Below are 9,014 nucleotides of genomic sequence, written 5' to 3' on the forward strand. Positions count from 1 at the left end.
AGACACCTGAACCTATATTTATTCACAGTTCAAATGGATGATTTTATGTTTAACAACTAGATATCTTTTGTAGGTAAACAAGATTGGGAAAAAGAATTTTACATGAATTAGAGTATATGAGGTTTTAAGGATTGTGAAAAATAATTATATACATTTCTATGTACATTCATATTCACAAAGTTTGACAAAAGATTCTTTGAATATATAATTATTCACAGCACTGTACATACAACAACGAACAACAATGAATATGAAAGTTACAAACATTGTTCAAAAGATATTAAAACATAAATTATATTCAAATACAATATGATATCGTGAAAAATATATTAAGGTTTATTTTACTATTAAATGCAAAAAGCGTAAAGTATATATTCTTGGTATAATTAATATACAATTAATGTCACTGAAATACATAATATGTATTAATGAATAATTATTCCTTCTCTGAATATTTTTTTTTATTTATAAATTTAGTAATTAATGAACAATCAACGGCGTTTTATTATAAATGAGAACCTGATGAATGAGAATATGAATTTTAATAATAATGTAGCCCATAATTTTTTTTATACCAAATATCTGCGTAATTTTTATAGTAATAGTAATAGTATAGTAATAGTAAAAATATAAATATAGTGAAAGTATATTTGCAAAAAATATTCAGAAAATGTGGTAACTATAATATACAGGGTGAGTCTCGTAACGCGACGACATCGAATAACTCATAAAATATTTGTACGTTCAGATAGAATTTGCATGGCTTCCAGGGGGACATATAGTACTGTAATCAGTTTTATGTCATTTTGCTTTTTTGTCAAGGTATGAATATTTTTTAAATGGAATAGTTAATATTTCGGATAAAGCATTGAATAAAAAATAGTTAATATTTCGGATAAAGCATTGAATAAAAATGTATTACACCAAATCTAAAATACATAGTTACTAGAAACGGCCTTTTCTAATTTTCAGTGTAAAAGAATATTTTTACTAATATCTCTCTAATAACTCTAACAACATTACATTCGTACAATCGATAGATTTCGAAACATTAATCAATTTTTCACAATAATCGTAAACGCCATTGAAGAGACAAGAATTTCTTCTGCTTAAAAAAAGATATTCTGCTTAAAAGCAAGCAATATCAGAAAATGAATTTGTTTTAGTTGGCATACATACTAAAATCAAAATACATATGTAATAATGTTTCAAAAAAATTAATTTATAATACAAGTAATTACATCTTTTACAGATATCTTACACACAGTCCCGTAAGCAGTTTTCGGTTACAGACATTTATCACTATGACGAAATTAATAGAATTCGGTGACACTGCTTTCATAGTGTTACGAAAGCAACCATTGATATTTCAACACTGATACCACCACGCAATAGTTTTTCTTTATAGATAGCTCTCGTTTGTGGAAATCACAGAATCTAACAGCTGGTTTAGCTTAATAAACGCTTTCATACACTCTGGTATGTATTCTTATTACGCTTTGAAAGCAATGCTATTCAGTCTACTAAAATGAGTCTCCATGATGCTCATTATGCTGCAGATAATACAAATGCCTTGGGATATACTTATTTCAGCATATTACAATGTGTATATTGCCTAAATTCAATGCAACGTTACAACTTCAAACCTCAAACATTCTGCGCTGATATTTCTCAGTACTTTGCTTTATTCGTCAACTTTTTCAAACAGTTTTATCTGTCTGATATACGTGAGAATAAAGCAGGAAGAAAAAATCAATTCAAGACTAAATAAAGCACACAAAATTCAACTGTAGCAATGAATATAAATTGGTATTAACTAAGCATAAAAAATTAAAGAACTTTGAAATAGATTCTATTTGAAATATGGATTGTAGAACTTTTTCAAAAAATGTTCTTGTATTACAAGTCTCAATAAAAACAGATAAATAAATGTTCTTTAATTTGAAAAGTTTCAGACAGAGTAGGACTTGCGAAAAAAATACAAAAGAAAACATTTTTCTGTTGAAGAAACAGATAATTTGTTCGTCAATATTAGAAAAGTGCTCAATATTTGAAGCAAATACAACATTAAATACTATTCGACGAATACTCAAATACAAAAATGAATTTTTGATTAAATATTATTTGTTTCCATAGAACTCTTGTTAAAATTCAGTTAAAAATACCTATTTCTTAAAGACACTACTCAAAAAAGTTCCGAAGTGTATCATTTCTTTTTATAAAAATGCCACAAAACAAATATAATTTTATACGAAATATATAAGTTTCGATAGAATTATCTTAGAAAATAAAAAGAAACCATAAATTTTGATTTCTGATACGAATTCATGTTATCACATTCAATATCTTTCAGTTATTTTTCCTTTTTTTACAATACTTTATTTATAAAACGCATGGAATACAGAAAACGTTGTAAAATTATATACTGTATATTAAAACCAATTGTGTAAAAACTAAGTATTTTGTAATAACATTCAGTGAAATATAATTATCCATTCATGTAGATTTGAGGAAAATACCAGAACAAATTATTAATTATATTGTGTGTCTCTTATGTATATTGAACGTTGACAGTAGCGCGATTTTGTTTGTGTGTGACAATGTCTCAAGTGACTCAAATAAATGTAACTTATAGAATCAACTATATAATTACATGAAGAAAATGAATAGAATTCCATCCTTTTATAAATAAGTGATATTTATTGAATTTTTGATTTCTAAATCAATATTGAATTTTTGATTTCTAAATATAAACCACATCTGAAAGAGATCTTATGTATTTTTAGCATCTTAATTTAGCCGTCCAATTTTAAATTATTTCGTAGTTTGAACTGATATAGAATAAAAGATGAATATCAAAGAAAAAATAAATGATAACGGGGCTAATCAACTGTGAATTAGACGATTGGGTGGAAATGTCTAATAGTGAATTAAAAAATAAGCACTTGTACAGTCGTCATTTTTCAAACGAGTCGACTGCGCTAAAAATAATGCCAAAAATTCCGAGTTCTTTTCACTCTAATGAAAATAGTGATAATGAAACAGACGTTGAAAATGATGACATTTTATCAAAGAGAAAATTCAATGACTTGGAAGAGAGATTGATTGGAAGCTCAATTGCAGCAAGAGAACTCTAATAGTGTTGAAATATAATACAAATAATGTTTATTTAATGAAAATTATAACAATAAATAATTAAACAAGACAAATTATTTTAAAACAACACGAATTAACAACTCAAAAAAATTCTTTTAACGACACAATTGAGACTTTTTAATTGTTCTCTTTCAACGTTATCTCACGACTCTGGTCTTTTTTTAAACAAAGAAAAGCACTTTATGCCTACGTTGGACTTCTCGCATCGCATTTATATTTTATCATATTTCTATGATCAACAGGCCATCTGTTATATTTAAACATAATTGAAATGATAACTACAGATTAATTATAATAACCGATAACTGATAATAACCGATACTACAATAGCTCTAATATTCTTCGCTCGCAACTACGGGCAAAGTGTAATCGATTAAAAACTGATCTTCGGGCTTGTTTCAATATTATTATTTAAATCCAGAGATCTCGAAGTTTTTATGAAAAAGGAACAAAAATTAGTGTGACAATGCATTACACTTCTTTGTACAATAAAATGCGTGACGTTTTGAGTTTTAACCTTCCTTACTCAAGCACGATTATCAGACGGCTCGGAAAAATCAACATGCTAGGTATTTGCCAAAATTTATTTAACGGGTTAAAACTAAAATTCTGATATTTGAAAGATATTGATCGGAATTTTTTTTAATATTTGATGAAATGGCTACCAAGAAATGTCTTGATTTCCATCCTAAGAGTCAAATTATTTAAAATTTCGAAGATTTAGAATCTTTCGGGTAAAAAGTTAGCCGTACACAAGTTCTTATGTTTACGCTACGCGGGCTGTTTACAAATTGGAAACCACTGTTGCTTTCTTTGTTGTAAAATCTAGTATAAAAAAATATGAATTATCAATAATTCTAGATCAAGTATTAGATGCACTACATGAAACAAACTTGAAAGTTAGGGCAGTTGTTTCCGATCAAGTAACCAAAGCTTAACAGCTGAACGAGTTTTTATTGATGAACCTTTTTTTATAAGAAATGATGAAAAAATGTATTACTTATTTGATTATTTACGTTTATTTAAATCAATTAGAAACAATTTATTAAAATTTGATTTTTAGTTAATAATTCTCCGGCGACAAGAAGTTATTTTGCTTTAGAAAGTAGTAAATGTACTGCTTACAAATTGTCAAAAAGATATTAATCCTAATAATTTTGACAAAATGAAATGCAAGCTCGTGCTTCAGATTTTTAGTAAAAGTGTTTCAGCTGCTTCGTTCATCGCTTCATTAACAGGTAATATAAATACAAGAAATATACAACACACGGCTCGATTCTTCGAAACTTTAAATGATTTATTTGATAATTTAAACAGTAGATCTGCCAATGATTCCAATCCCATGAAGCATGCGTTGTCAAATTTTAATAATATTCGACAAAATTTAATGCAATGAATATGAAAATTTATGTTACTTCGGCTAATAATTTAAAAACACCTCCATGTTTCTTGGGATTACACCGTGCAGACATGGGATAATATAAATAAAGGAGGTTTAGGTTAGGTTGGAGGTTTGGAGGTTGTTGGTGGTCAACGATTGTTGATATTTAGGAACAAGCTCAGGGATGTCATCACTTGTTTTGACTGTTTCTTCTTCTGAGCAACTTGTAAAGGACGTTCCCCGTAAAGTCTCTCAATAAATATATAATTTCTCACCATTTACTGGATATGCGTGTTTTTCCACTAAACCAAATTTCATCAGGTTATGGGCCCAGAACCCAGTGAACGGTGAATAAAGATAATTAAAGACAATTCAAGCACATTTTTATTAGAGAATAGTGAAGCGAATTGAAAATGGCGTTCATTTTTCAATCCAAAAACTGAACAGTAATAATTATTCAGTGTGGAGTTACAAGGTTGAACTCTTATTGATTGAAGAAAAATTGTGGAACGTAATTAAGTACGAAAAACCCAGTGACCACAGCGTGGTCGCAGAAGGACGACAAAGCACGTGCTACGATTGGTTGGTAAAAGACAACCAATTACAGCATATTCGGAATGCGAAAGGTGTGCGCATCGCATGGGACATATTCTTAAAGGTTATCACCAAAAGGCAACTTTAACAAGTAAGATACTTTTGTTAAAGCGATTATGTCGTACAGTACTTAAAGATGATATGGAGAAGCACATCACTACAATGGCGCATCACTACATTATTTCGAAGTTGGCAGCTCTCGGTCAGGAATTGCCAGACAACCTCATGGCAAACATGTTGCTCGGTAGTCTTCCGGAATCATACGAAACTCTTGTGACCGCTCTGGAAAGTAGACCTGAAGGTGACTTTACGTTCTCAATCTCGTAAAAGGCAAACTAATAGTTGAGTACAAAAGACTAAAGGGGCTAAAGATGCAAGAGACGATATCGAAGGAAACGAATCAGCAATGAAGACAGAACTTAGAAACAAAAGCAGTGTGCAGGTCAAGAAAACATGCTACTTTTGTAAAAGGCCCGGCCATTTTAAGAGTGATTGCCTAAAATACAAAACAGAAACAGGAAAAGGCAAATCAAGTGGCAGAGAAAAAGTCTTCAGATGACTATTACATGCTTTTATGCAATACATTCGGAAATTTCTGAAGAAGCATGTCTCAAGAAACTTATAAAGGAAGGCCATAAAGTTAGTTTCAAAGACGGCCATTGCAAAATCATAAGGAACGGACAACTGCAGGCAACAGCGAAGTTATCTCCAGAACTGTATGAGATTAAAACAGTTGAAAAGGCTTGTACAGTCAATGTTGCAGATACAGGTCACACTAAGGACTCTTAATATACGTGGCACCGACGTTTCGGATATCGAGATCCAGCTGCGATTAAAGATCTGGTTGAAAGAGTACTGGTAACAGGCACAAAAATGAAAGATTGTTAGCAGCGGGTACGAGTGCTGTATTAAAGGAAAGATGGCACGCATCCCCTTTCCAAAGGCATCAGGTAAGAAAAATGGTACAATTCTCGATCTCGTTCATACGGATATTTGCGGGCCGATGCAAACGGTAACACCACGTAACAAAAGGTATGTACTAATAATAATGACGATTTTTCGTGATATACTAAAGTTTACCTTTTGAGTTACAAAAACCAGGCAGACGCACGCATTAACGAATTTATGGAGTTGAAAACACAATACCAAAGGAAACCAGGAAAGATCAGATCAGACCGAGAAAGAGAGTACGTGAAAGAGTTGCGGAATTACTTGAAACAGGAAGGGATACACATCCAATATACGGCTCCTTATTCACCGCAGCAAAACGGAGTTGCTGCAAGGAAAAATAGGTCGTTATTGAGATGGCAAGATGTATGTTGCTAGACGCAAATATGGACAAAAAGTATTGGGGCGAAGCAGTAAACACTGCAAACTATTTGCAGAACAGGTTACCAACAAGGGCAACTGAAAAAACTCCATATGAGTTACGGTACTCCAGACGTCCAGATGTAAAACATCTACATACCTTTGGTTGCGATGCGTACGTGTTCGTACATAAGCAGCAACAAAAGAAACTGGACGATAAAGCAGAAAAATTTACTTTTGTCGGATATTCAGAAGACTCAAAGGTGTTTCTATTGTTGGACATCAAGACGAATAAAGTAAAGATCAGCCGGGATATGATTTTTCTGGACATAGTTTGCAAAGATAAACAGACCCATACGGTAGCTGAAGAGGTAACATGCTCAAGTAAAGGAAACCAGAGGGATTCTGGATCAAGGGAAACTGATGAACAAATCATGGAAGATACAGCAGCCAAAAAAGAATCATCACAGGAAGAATCAAGTGCAGACAAAAGCGATTCCTTCCATGAAGCAGACAGCGAATCCAGGATACAATCGGTGGATGAAGATACAACACCTCAACCATACAGGTGGTCCGAAAGATCAAACAGAGGTATCCCAGCAGATCGGTACGTAGCCACACATATGGCCACAAATACAGATAGCTACGAAACGCAACTGAGGCATCATCAGGGTCCAACAAAAGTGGAAGCGAGAATTATGAATGAAGAAATGACCGCGGACATGTTGACGAAGCTGCTTGAAAAATAAAATTAAAGTTTATGGCAAGAAGATGAACTAACTAAAGATGGACTAACTAAACCGTAAGGCGTGAGAGTCACCAGTTGAGGAAGGGTGTTGGTATTCAACAATTGTTGATCTTTAGGAACAAGCTCAGAGATGTCGCCACTTATTTTGACTGTTTCCGATTTTTTCTTTTGTTCCGCTGTGGCGGTATTATCGGCCTTTCCTGTTGCTACGTGCTCACTCGCATTTCTTCTGAGCAAACAACTTGTAAAGGATATTCCACGTAAAGTCTCTCAATAAATATATTTTCTCACCGTTTACTGGATACGCGTGTTTTTCCACTAAACCAAATTCCATCAATTTTTTATTTTTGATGACATCGCGTTTGAATGGCGATCCAATAGAAAATTTTTTCTCCGCATGTACAGTTACAACCGAAATATTTCAACAAAAACAGTACGCCTCGCGATTAGAAAAGATTAGAAGTGTTATAGAATCTAAAGAATTGTTTACATAACGGAAATTGCATGTTGGATTATGACGTACCATTAATGTAGGAGAATATTCTATAGGAAAAATCAGTCGCGTTGAACGCTTCATTGCTTTACAATGAAGAGAAAATAGATGATAACAGTATTGATGACTATATAGAAATGGATAATATCGAGAAACTGCCAATATTAATATGTTCATTAGAATCGTGTGCACTAGAATATTACACTACTAAGAAATATATTAATAAATCGCAATATTGTAGATAATGAGATACATTTTTGGATACTAATAGATTTTTTACTCGAAACGAGCAACTACTGACATTTTTTAGAGCTTACATCAGTGCCAAAGACAGTGTTGATTTTGAAAATTTACATATTCCGAATCGGCAGTTTTCAAATATTTTAGAATTATTAATTTTGCGTTTGATAAATATTATCTGTAATTACGTAGTGAGGTACTGGATCATATTGAACAAATTATTTTCGTAATTTCACACTGTGTCGAAGAAAAATATCCAAATTGGTTTATTCAAGATGAATGCGCTGCACATCACAAAGATTTATTTCAGTTTACATTACTGTTAAAATTCACAAAAATGTAGTGTGACTCGAAGAGCAATTGAGCTCTTCTAAAAAAAATGATTCAATTATCTTGATGTCATACTTGAATATATATATTTAGCAATGATTTTACAATATATTGTAAAAAATATTACATAGTATATATATATTATAGTGTATAGTGTATAATACATAGTATATATATATGTACAGGGTGTGCAACGTAACTGTCGCCACGATTTTTCAGGCACTTCTAACTGTGTGACAGAAAGTGTTTTGAACAAAAACTAATCAGTTTTTGGTTGGCTATAAAGTACAATATAAAAAATTTCAAAAACTTCTTTTTTCGATAAAATGGCACAGTATATTTTTGACTTCGCAGGATTGTTGCTTCTGAAAAAGCGAATTCAACGACCTGCTATACTATGACCTTTAGATGTCTTTGACTTGAGAAATTTAGGTTTAATCAACAGAAACGTTAATATCGAAAATTATTTTGTTTGAATCATGTACTCTTGCACGCTTTTCAATGTTATAAAACATTTTTGGACACGGCTGGCATCTCTCTGAATATTTTGTAGCGTACATATTTACAATTGTATGTGCATTTCTATCACATTTACCGAGCATAAGCAGCATATCTATCTTTTCATTATTAGAATACATGCATAGTTTTGTACTGACAGATTAAGACTGAATATCAGAATTATCAGAATTATAAATATCAGAAAGTCATGTTGATATTAATGTTATGAAAAAATATTAACATAACTTGTATTGTAGTGTTAGACC

The 9,014-nt window shown here is 31.8% G+C and overlaps 1 long non-coding RNA gene across 1 annotated transcript; it reads left to right on the forward strand.

Annotated features, from left to right (window-relative positions):
- The first annotated feature begins 3,908 nt into the window (after positions 1–3,908).
- On the forward strand, positions 3,909–8,102 carry LOC122534445. Its single transcript, XR_006307903.1, has 3 exons — positions 3,909–3,920; positions 5,072–5,081; positions 7,930–8,102. It is a non-coding gene; the product is annotated as an uncharacterized LOC122534445 (long non-coding RNA).
- Positions 8,103–9,014: the final 912 nt, after the last annotated feature.

Source organism: Frieseomelitta varia, unplaced genomic scaffold, assembly GCF_011392965.1.
Source record: "Frieseomelitta varia isolate USP_RPSP 00005682 unplaced genomic scaffold, Fvar_1.2 scaffold_598, whole genome shotgun sequence".
NCBI classification, from domain to species: Eukaryota; Metazoa; Arthropoda; class Insecta; order Hymenoptera; family Apidae; genus Frieseomelitta; species Frieseomelitta varia.